The sequence below is a fragment of the Musca autumnalis genome, unplaced genomic scaffold, assembly GCF_047663935.1.
Source record: "Musca autumnalis isolate F117 unplaced genomic scaffold, ASM4766393v1 scaffold_1, whole genome shotgun sequence".
In the NCBI taxonomy this organism is placed as follows: Eukaryota; Metazoa; Arthropoda; class Insecta; order Diptera; family Muscidae; genus Musca; species Musca autumnalis.
In genome coordinates this window covers 267,556,201-267,568,467 of record NW_027411644.1, presented here as the reverse complement: position 1 = coordinate 267,568,467, position 12,267 = coordinate 267,556,201, and the positions used below count along the sequence as shown (strand labels likewise).

Sequence of the window (12,267 nt, the reverse complement as noted above, 5' to 3'; positions counted from 1 at the left end):
AACTACATTTTATTATGTGCATTCGTCGAAATTCAACGACACATAGCAGTGGGAAAAGGTTTGGTGCGTTCCGCAAACACTTTCGTCGGAGTTGTGTTAGGTTGACAAAGAAAAACTTCTCATTGAAGTTCTTTCTTTGTTCACATTTATACTTCGAGCTGACGATTGATGTTTCGGTATAAAAAGATTCTTGTTGAAGAAGTTATTGAAAAATAAGTTCGGTGGAGAATATCCACAAACAAGAAACAAGGGAACTGATGAGATCCAGTGGCGTGGATCGAAACTGACTTCCCTGCCTTACCCCTTGGCGAACAATGCCAACTTTTTTCCACTAATAAATTAGTTGCTTTAAAATAATAAAACAACAACAATGGGATTAACTGATTAAAAACACATTCCGAAGAGTGACTCTAAATCAGCATTCGACAGCCCTTTACTTGCAAGCAAGCAAACACAGGTTCTCTCTCCACTCACGCAATTTAACTAATTGAAAAACCATGCACTGACTACAGTGTTTGCTGAAGTTGTTGTTGTTGTGTGCCGATTACTGCTTTAAATTCAATCTAAAACACCGCATCAAAACACGTCCTTTGGATGCAAATTGGAATGCATCCTATTCTACTCTAAAGGGTTAGTTGCAATGCCAATGGGTTAGTTAAAATGCACTGCTAATAGAGTAAAACTTGCGGGTGTCACGCTCCTGTAAAAAGAATAAAATGGAAAATGATCAGACCTCGCACAATGGACCTTTGTTTCATTATTATTTAAAGGAGATACATTAATATGGATCATCGCCCAGATGAAACCGCTGAAGCTACATATATACACACATATGTTCCTACAACAGCCCCGAAAAGACTTCTCTCATATCAGTTAAGTGCACGCCGATTCATATTGTTTAGTGTTTATCGCCGACTCCAAATGGTGCGTCTTACGAAACCATTTGTAGAGGAATTTTTCATGGTTGAAATGTAAACCAGCATAACTACACTGAAGGGATTTGCCACACTAATATTTTGATACAAAATACTAAAAAAAACTTTAAATTTAACTTTGTTTTTAAATTCGTCCAACCGAATTTGAATCGTTTTTAATTCACCGGAAAGCTGATTGTGTTATGAAAATATGTATATCTATCTATCCGTTCAAAAGTTACATAATTTTTACAAGAAAAAAAAAGGTTGCGAAGCACTGTGCATCCGTAACATATTAAAATAAAAGGACGAACTTATCTAAACTTTTTTTGTATGTCACAAAAACAAAAAAAGAAATTTCTTGCTATCAAAAAATTAAAAAAAAATAAGGTTCTGCTTAAAATCAAATTTTCAAACACAAACGGACATTCATATACTACATACATAATTTTGTATATTCATCAAAGATCTAAAACCCAATTGTAAACCATGCGTTTCATTACATTTTCATTCGATGAAAAAAATTCCATAAATTATTACCAATCACAATTTCTTATTCAGTGTACATACATATGCATACAGACGTACCATATTGTATAGTGAATTCTATATGAACATTTGCCATTAGGCAGGCTGGATCAATTTCTTACATTTGAACGCCTATTTCGAACGCTGTTAACTGTAATGGTTGGCTAATGGCGATGAGTTGCCGAAACCATTCAATACGTTTTAATGTCCAATACAAATTGTTATTAATGATTTTTGGCTACTCTAAACGCTTCACGTCAACCAATATGTTTTTTGATTTTACACTATAGCTAACAAATTATGCCTATTTATTTTTCATGTGGATTTATACTTCCATTAAAAAAATATTGCTTTTCTTTTCGTTTTTACTTACGAGTATATTTTAAAAATTGAAATATTCGAAATCAAATTTTCTTTCAAATGCATCATCAACGAAAAGTGTCATAGAGAATTATAATTACAAAACAAGGGGAACAGTCCAATGGCAGCTTTCATATGTTTGAAATTAGTGGTAAAATGATTTGGTTCGACTTATTAGAACAATAACACTTTATGCTTGTAAAATATTTTCACAGCAATCTCTCTCCCACAGGTTTTGACTACCGCCATAAAAGGCCCCCATGGCAATACTACATAATTTAAGGCGTATACAAATACTAATTTTTTTATGTTGAATACACCACTTCACTTCCGAAAAAATCATTTCAATAATAAAGTGGAAAATGCTAATACTTTTAGAAAAGCTCAAGTGAAGGAGGAGCGCAGAAGGAAATTTGATAATCTATCCGAATCTATTTACTAACTTAGGTGGCTCTGCTTGCGCACAGAACATTTGTTCCATAAGCCGAACTAAGGATAGATTTCCATTTTCCTCGATCTCTAGCAATCTCTTCCCAGTTAGTGGGAATACCACGATCTTCGATGTCATCTTTCACCCGTTCTTTCCAACGAAATTTTGGCCTACCATCCTATAGAATAGGGGTGAGCACGCCTGTGTGAAAACGTACTCTTAGTTTTTTGTGAACCATAAACAATTACAAGTTTATGCAATTTTTTATTTATATTTTTTAATAATTTGCATTGTGGGCGATTTTAGACAACATTAATGTTTAAAAAATTTTGAAATAAGTAATGAAACATCAAGAAAAATTAAATATTAATTCTCTCTTAAATTTGCCTCTCTCTCGATTTTGCTCAGCATTGGTATAGAACAGCCAAGATCACCCATATACGTTAACGTGACTCCAACAACAACATATGTTCTCTTTATTGTCATCTGTCGGCCTTTAGCAAAGGAAAGACTCGCTCAGCGAGACTAATGAACAAAATATTTTGAGCACCACCGGTATAGAATCTATAGACAACAACAAATAGCGAAAGAGATCATTTATATTGGTGGTGCTCAAAATAATTTGTGAATTAGTCAGACAAGAATAAAGAGAAAATATGTTGTTGTTGCAGTCACGTTAACGTATATGGGTGATCTTGGCTATAATAATAATTTTTCCTTAAACATCCCAGAAGGGACAAGAGAGACTTCTCTCTCGTATCAGTGAGTGCAAGCCTATTCATACACGCAGAAAAAAATTTAGCAAACATATTATATTACTTCCTCAGATAGTTGCCCAAAAGATCCAACACCCTGCCGGAATTCAGAATGAAATCTGAACATTTACCAGCAAGTAAATATCAATATCTCAGTTTTGGTACAGTCTCCCGACGCACAGTGATTCAGAATTCGATTCTGATTCCTCAGTTGAAATTTCAGATAAAATCAAAATTTATTACTTAGGCATAAATGTAGACTTTAGGTATAAATTTCATAGGTGAGAGCCACCGTGTAACAGTGATATTAACGCCCGCTTTGCATACTGACTTCATGTAATCTTTGGCCTTCCATTTCTGCGTGTGCCGCCATGGGTCCCGTGTTTATACGCCGTTTAGTGGGGTCATCAAAACTCATTCTCAAGACGTGGCCTAGCCAATGTAATCGTTGCAATTTGATACGTTTAACTATACTGATACCGTTGAATAGGTTCATAAGACGTCGTGATTTATAAGACGTCGATATACACCGTCAACGCGGATTAGGCCATATATCTTTCGAAGAATTTTCCGCTCGAACATGCCTTATCTGCTTGCGCAAGTACCCATGCTTATTAACAATACATTAGAACATGTAGTATCAATGTTTTGTAGAGCGTTAATTCATTACATTATTTACTTAGCGCAAAATAGCATCTGTTCTCATTTCACAACTGTTGTTGTTTGTTGTGTTTATGACAGTGCCGAGGTAGACGGAGTCTTTTACTACCTCAAAATTGTACGCACATTCACAGTTGGTACGAGATGTGTGCACGTATTACGCGTGTATACCATCAACTAGGTTTTATCGCCGTTCACTGCCAGACCTGCTTTAGAAGATTCTTTTTCGTCTTTTTCGACTGTATCAGTTACTTCTTTTACCGATCGGCACATGATGTCTATGTCGTCGGCATGGGCAAGTAACATTTGGCTGTTTGTATATATTGTTGCAAGAGATCACACTACAGTCTGAAGCCTCTTTTGGTAGTAAAGTCTTCGGAGAGGATCGGGTGGAGAGCTAGGGTTGGCCATTAGAAGCAACGTCCTAAAAGTCCCCATTGATCCCATGTGTGCAAAACAAGTTATTCGGGGTCAAAGGTCATTTTTGGAGGCATTATTCAGTTTTTTTAATTTTTCTCAAAAACGGTAATACTTAGCAAAAGCCCGCTAAAGTAAAAGTTGTAGATTTAATAGTTGTCTACAAGATTGGTCTTACATACATACATATGTTCCCACAACATCCCTGAAGGGACAAGGGAGACTTCTCTCATACCAACGAGTGCACGCCGATTCATATTGGCTCAATGATATGGGACCTACAGTTTATCGCCGAGTCCGAACGGCGTGTCTCACGACACCACTTGTAGAGAAGTTCTTCATGGCTGAAATACTCAGGAAATGTCGCCAGCATTACTGAGGGGGAATTTTGCCACCGTTGTAAATTTGATGTTGCTTGGCCTGGGATTCGAACCGCAGACCTTATGAGTGCAAGGCGGACGTGCTAACCATTGCACCACGGTGGCCCCCACAAGATTGGTCTTAATGATTCTTAAAACAGACTTACCATTTTCGAAATGTCTCGATCTAAAGGTCAAATAAAAAATCACCCGCGTAAGTACATTATGAGGCGAACCGGTTAAAGTAACGACACTATGTGTTAGATACTTCCGTAAGCTTTCAAACGATATCCACTTTGCAGTAATCGGTTCAGTAGAATCGGGTCTAACCCGGTTTTTAAATTTTGTCTTTCGGGTCTAATAACCGGCGAACCGGATCCGCCACCCTTGAAAATTATACATTTCCGTAATCAGCGCAACAAACCCTACCTTCGCACAAAACTTGAAAAAAATCGGAGAGTTTTCGTTGGGGTCGTTCCCGTTGGGCTTTCGATTATACATGTGGGTTAAATGGGCTATTTTTGCATAAAATGACTCTAACATTGAATAACTCTACTAAACACACTCCGATTTATTGGAATTTTTTTAGAAGATAGCTATAATTTCGCTCTTCAAGAACATATATATTTTTTGGGGGAACAGACCCGATTACTTCGCTTATTTTAGCCGGTTCGTCTGAATACATATGTATGTGCATATTTCCCTTATATGTGCATAAAAATCATGTGTTTTTTAGAACGGCTATATCTCAAGAATGGTTCCTTCTAAGAAAAAAATTTTAAGGGTCAAACTTGTAGATAATTTTTCTGTCTACAATATTTACTTTAGTCACTTTTTGATTAGATCAACCGTTTCCAAAAAATTAATCCGAAAACCTAAAAACCCTTAAATTTTGACGTTTGACCCCGAATAATTTTTTTGCACACATGGCATCGATGGGGACTTTTAGGACGTTGCTTCTAATGGCAAACCCTAGCTCTCCACCAAAATTCAGCTCTGTGGGAATTTTTGCTATTTCAATGTCTATTTTGACCGGACTATACCGTTTGAAATTTTTGTATATACCAAGTGGGTGTCGGTAGGTTAATTTCGGAAGAATACAAAAAATGAAAAGTAATCTGACATAACAAAACCCAACTAGCGGTTTTGTCGTTTGGGTATGTACTTTCAAAAAATCCTCAGCTGCAATTGTTTTCATTAGTGTTATTAAAACACGCGCATTTAATTGGCGTCACTGAATATTTTTAATTCGTTTAACTTACTTTTCATTACAATTACAAAAAAAAATATTAAAAAAACGTTGTTTATTTTGCATATTATATTTTAATAAACAACTTAAATATTGAGAAAAATTCCAAATAAGGTCACTTTGTCCTGCTTTTATACCAACATACTAAAAAAGAAACGAATATGATTTTTCATAACTACGAGGGCTGCACGAAAACTATCTGGCCTAGGAAACAGCGCGTGTTGCCAGGTGCCATTTGAATTTTTTGTTGGGAAGTTTGATAGTTTTGAACCTACACGTACTCAGTACAGTTTGTCAGACGATCATGTCGCAAGTAAAAGAAACTCCTCTTGAATTCGAAGAAATTGGGAGGGGCAAAAACTAACACCTTCCGCCCAAATTTTCACTCGCGAGTAAATCGGAGCTCTGCCTAAAGCACTATGAAAAACTGGTTTAATAAATTCAATAGTAGCCGACATTCGCAAAAAACGAAGGTCGTGAGGGTCGTCCAAAAACAGATGGTGTGCCAGAAAAAAAAATTAAGCCGTGCGTGAACGGATAATACAAAATCACCATGATATATTTTATAAGACTGAGGCAAAAAAAAGGCTTTTGTGGATTGGTACAAAGAAAACAAAGAAAAACAAAGGTACAAGGAAAAACGATCGCCGTGCTTCAAACGACATTTAAGATCGTCACAGATGACGAATCTGGAATATATGCTTAGGAACCCGAAACAAAACACGAATCGACCGTTTAGGCCTTCGAAAGCGAGCCAAATCCAACGAAAGTTATTCATGTAAGAAGCACTTCGATGCAAATGTTCGCCTGTTTTTTCGGCAAAGCTTACTGTGTGGCGACTATACGGACGTACACATCGATTCAAACCAGCGCACAGTGGTGGCCTTTACATGAGAAGGTGTGACAAAACACTTCTAGATAATATATCGAACTAAATTGTTTATCAATGGGTTCTAGTTGCCTAAAACACTACAGCAAAAATATTGTAGTCCTTGATCCAAGTTCCCATGTAACGAATCATCCTGAATTTAAGTATTTTACTGTTACCAATACATTGTTTAATTGAATTTTCTGTAATCCGCTACCAGGAGTTCTTACTGCATAGTATTTCAGTATATATTAAAGTTAAGTAAACTGATGAGATCCTGTGGCGAGGATCGAAACTAGTCTTCCCTGCCTTACCCCTTGGCGAACAATGCCAAACCTTCTCCACTAATAAACTAGTTTGTTTTAAATATTAAAACAAAATCAATGGGATTAAGCCTGACCATTTTCAAAAATCAAAATTGTAACAGCTATCCCAATAAAAAACGCCACCAATGTTCTACGAGTATTAAAATTAACAATTAATTAATCCCGCGAAGCTTTTGTCTTGTCTCCCCGCGAAGAATTGTCAGTATTGGTCGATGATTTGATATACTCCCATATGATTTGTAGCTCGGTTTATTTCGTCAGATGTTAACCAAATATTCAAACCCACTTTTGACCACAGCCTCCATATAGGGTTACCATCCATTTTCAGTACTTTATAAGATATAATCAACATTTTGTATAATAACGTATTTGTGTTTCTCAGTGCGGGGAAAATTACCACGTACTGGCGAGTTACAACATTAAGGTGTCCCAAACAAGAAAAAACATGTATTAAAGTGTATACCCAATGCAATTTATCATGATAAAAGAAATCAATAATAGCCAGAAACATTATATTGAACAAAATGGAAGGAATAAAATTGTTTTAACATATTCTAAAAAATATAAATTCAGCACAAAAAACCAGCACAAAAGACCTTTTGGCCATAACAGCTAAAACCACACGCAGAAAAATTTATGTTAGAAATATGTTTGGATCCAAACAAATATATGTTTGGGACCGGTTGCAAACAAATATATGTTTGCAACATTTTGTAACATATCTCAATTTGATATGTTTGGGTAACACATATTTTTTATGTTAGAACATTTTTTTCATGGGTGGAGAGAGGATGTTTGTCAACGAGATTAATAACAGTGCTCTCACGGCTGTGGAATGCTGTTTTATAATGAAGAGTTGTGTGTATTGTATAATAGAAGACGTAGAAGCGAAGAAGGGGGCTTTGGTGGCATGTATGCGAAAAACTCGTATGTTTCTTGTTTTGTTGTTGTTAACCAACTTAGCAGGCGAAGAAGAAAAGAAGAGATGATATGAATTATATTTTTTTCTTTCTTCAGTGTTTTAGATGCCTTTGTAGAGTCAAGACGGTCAAGTGAGTGAATAAATCAGTGGTTTGTGTTTTCTTAAAGAAATTGTGCTTTTTAGTAAATTAAATGCCCAATATATTTTATAATTGAATCGGAAAGTTGAATGGAATTATTTTATTGGACAAGGAAGAAATTGCATTTAATATTAGTAATTACATACATACTTATGTATATTTGAAATATGGCATATCCATATTTATTTAATACATTACATAATCATTTGGTTCTAGATGCCGATTCCCCGCTGATGATTTCAACGATGAGGACAATTTGTTTTATTTCACAACTAAGTAGAAGCGTTCAACTACGTTTCTATATATGTATTTTCCCTTTTTAAAAGTGTGACTATTTACAAATTATTTCAATCAGTTTTTCTTTTATTAAAGTGTATTATGTATTTCTTTGGAATTTTGTATGTACCTATGTGTTTGGTGTTCTTTTGCCTTTCAATAAACAACCTCAACATTTGTGTATACTATAGAGATAGCCAGTGAGTTCTTACTGAGAGCCAGTGAGCACACATTTCAAAGTGTTTTACATTGAATTTTACGCTCCCTTGCTCTCAGTAAGCGCCCACTGGTGCATGTGTTAGTTTTTTTTGTGCCTTTTGGGTTTGTACTTTTTTGCACCCAAACATATAAAATGCTTGCACCCAAACATAAAATTGTTTCCACCCAAACATATCTTTGTTTGCACCCAAATATATATATCTTTGCACCCAAACATAAATATCTTTGCACAATTCAACATATATTATGTTTGGGACTATTGCAAACATATATATGTTTGCTGCAAAATATGTTTGGGACATATGTTAGAGAGGCCGTTTTTTTTTTGCGTGCACAAATGTCCGCAAATAGTCCAAGCAGTTTTGAAATCTCAGGCCCTTGGTTGTATTTTGGTACTAGTGGCGATTCTTGTATGTTTGGAAAGTAACTAAAACTTTAAGGAAATTCATACATCTATATTAAATATTTTCATTTTGACCAATATTACAACTCAAATATTTGGTTACCCCTTGCAAATTAGAGGAATTCTTATAAATGAGAAAACGAAGCTTAGAAGATTTACTAAATTATTCAACACAAATTAAGGCGTGAATAGTAGTCCTTTGATTCAGAAACTCGCTTTTAATAAAACCACATTTTCTCATTTTAAAATAATTTTTTTTTCAAAATTAGTCATGTTTGTAAGCTTTTTCGTCCTTAAGAACCGCGGCAAATGGCAAAAATAAGTTGAGTTTTGCAAAATTTGAAGTGTTTACAAGGGATTTGGAACTTTTAATTTTTAAAATGATGACACGATTATTTTGGTTTTTGTCGTTGGGCGCATCCACTGTGTGGCGCCTATTTGACTGGATAAAACGTTGAACTGTTGGGTCATCAGACGTACAGTCCTGACTAGTGATCCAATGACTTGATCTGATTCCAGCATATCAAAAAAAGGTATGGTCAACGATGTTGTTGAAGCGTTCAAAACCCATTATTTGGAGGTGTCTCAATCGGAGTGGAAGAAGTGCTTCAACAATTGGTTTGAGTGCATGAAAAAGTGTATAACTCATGCTGGAGACTACTTGAGAAAACAATAAAACTATGATGGATGGTAAATATTCGCATTTTCATTGTTAGATAGTTATCGTGCAGCTCTCGTATACGCAGTGGAATTCTATAAACAATACTTCTTGAGAAAACAGCCCGAAAGGTGTAAGAAAAAACCCCTATAGCACCATATGTAGTGGATGGAGAGCACGATAACTCTCGAACTGATCGACCGATTTGGTCCAAAATTTGCCTTCGTCATATTTTGTTCAAACTTAGTTTCAGTTCGAAGATGGGCAATACCGGCCCACAACTTCCGATACTTCCCCCCAATATTTAAAAAAATGTCACTTTAATGGTATGCACGATATATCTTGAACGGGGCAACCAATTTTGTCCAAACTGTGGATCTCCTAATATTTTGTCTAAATTTAGCTTATCTCGGCCCGTATAGGTCCTCTCCTTAGTTTACCTCCGCCACAAAAGTTCAAAATTTGTGTCTAAGTGCAGTTTAGGGTCTGTTCGAAGATCCTTTGGAAATGTATACCGATGCTGTTCGTTGTGGTCCTGCGTTATTATTTTTTCGTCCATGCTTCTTGGCATATTGACCCACTGAAATGACCAGTGGTCCACTTCCAAAATAGACAAAATTCAGAAAAGCTCTAAATACATTCGTATATCTCTGTCGCAAAGCCGACTGATACTTTTTTTGCTTGTTTTTACCAAGTTAGATGCTCTATTTCCCCCACTGCCACTTCTCAGATAATGATGAGGAAATACTTCTTAACTTTGTACAAAATAATATTAACCATGAATTTTCCCCTTTCTCTCCATGAACAGCTGTTGCGAAAAAAAGTTTTATGTTTGTCAATTTCAATCTTTCTAAGAGGTACATTCATCAAATATGTGGGGAAAAAATGACGGCAACCTAACTGAACTCTTCTTATTTATTCGAATTAAAATTAACTGCCAAAAAAGCAAACTCTTACAAAAAGTTCCGTACTTTCCCATTCATAACAATGCCCCCGCATAAACGTTGTCATACGCTGATGCATATTGTACTAAAAGACAAAATTAAAAAGTTTGCTCACAACTTTTATTTAAAAAGTTTGTTGAAAATTCTTTGCCCGCCCGCCCTTATTGAGCTGCTGAGTAACAAGAAAGGTATTTTTTTGTTTGTTTTTGATTTAATAATAACAAGAAGAAACAGACAGCAAGCAACACCTTATCCATTAATTTCACTTTCATTAACTTACCTTTTACTTTTGCTTGAACGACAACCAAAAGAAATGACCGAAACAGCACAAAAAATCCCCAAGTTATCCACTTCAAAGATGCAAATCAACAATTCTGCTAACAAAAAAAAATCTGATGCTGCTAAACCCTTTATGAATTTTGAATGGTAAGAGAGCAACAGTTGTTTTTGTTTTATATTTTTTTATATTTTTCTTGTTGTTGTGGTTAATTTGGTGATAAGCTGAAATGTTCGCTTTTGGTTTTCATTCATTTAACACAAACATTAACAACAACTTCAAGATTTTGGCCACTTCTTTTTTCGTTTTTTTTTTGCACTTTGCCAAGTTTTGGTGGCTTTTTGTTTTGTTTATTTGTTTAGTTGGTCATAAAAACGTGAACACAATGACAACAAGATTGGCCAAAATGCTTTGCTGCAGCATGAATTAATTTCACTATACGACTTTTTGGATGCTGCCGGACTATGAACGATGCTTAAACAATACAAAACCGGTAAGGATCACAAGGCATGGTTTACTTTTCTCTTGTCTGTTTTTTTTTTCTTGTTGTAGTTTAATTTCACTCCTTTCATTCAAAACTTTCGTAAGTAAAGACAGCCAGAGCCATATACGAAAGGTGTGATTTTGTTTTGAGGGGTTTTCCGTAATAATGAGTAATAGGTTTTTTTGGTATTTTTCCAATTATGATTTTGGTTTAGTTTTAGCTTAGAGCCCGCATGTAATGGTTAATAGCCGAAAAAAGGTCATTGAACAATTAACTGCACCCGCATTGGTAAGCAGCTACCAAACTCTATATAACCACACGAATGCAATTTAAAACTTAAATATTTGTTACACGTATTTAGTTTTTTTTAACACTTTGTTGTTGCAACTGAAAGTATAACTTTCCAAAGATGATGATCTGCGGTTAAGTAAAACTTGGTTTTTGTGTAAATAATACCCAAACAAAGTAAATCGATGTGTTGTTGTTTAATACCTATTTTCAACTTAGCTAAACTCTATTAATCTCTAATCCACAATACAAATTATTTTTAAAGCTAATGCAAAGGTCAAGATTTCGCCAGATTTCTTTAAGCTTAGATTAAACGCTTGAAAATCCACTACACAACAAGTTTAAGTTGGCCAAACGCACTTCCACGTTAACGCGATTCACATTCAAATGTTGAAACGACAAAAAAACAATCTTCCGCTTACCACAACCGTCTGAAGTAAATGGCGCTTCTTTACTAAATCAAGTTGCAGTCGGAGAAAGCCATGCTTGTGGCTCCATCCAACACAACAACATTTGGCATCAAACAAATGCCATGTGTTTTGTCGGTATGTAGTCCGGTGTAATATGGCATAACTGTTTTAACGTAAGCTTTGCTTTGCGTTTATGTTTATTTAAGAGAAAATCTTTAGCATTAAGAGAAACCAAAGAGAGTAAACATATTCTCTTTTTTATACATTGATTATGATTTTCTTTGAATTGTTAAATAGCTTCTTCCCATTCTTCGTTGGCCCCCATGAACAACAATTTAAAACACTTGTCGTTTTACCCTGACTCTAGCTTGGCATGTTAAT

The 12,267-nt window shown here is 35.3% G+C and overlaps 1 protein-coding gene across 1 annotated transcript in view; it reads right to left on the bottom strand.

The window, feature by feature from the left end:
• Positions 1–11,932, bottom strand: part of Osi24 (Protein) — a 127,782-nt gene extending 115,850 nt beyond the window's left edge. The window contains exon 1 of the mRNA XM_073964162.1: positions 10,708–11,932. The gene's annotated coding sequence lies outside the window, so the exon portion shown is untranslated. The remainder of the gene's footprint in view (positions 1–10,707) is intronic.
• Positions 11,933–12,267: the final 335 nt, after the last annotated feature.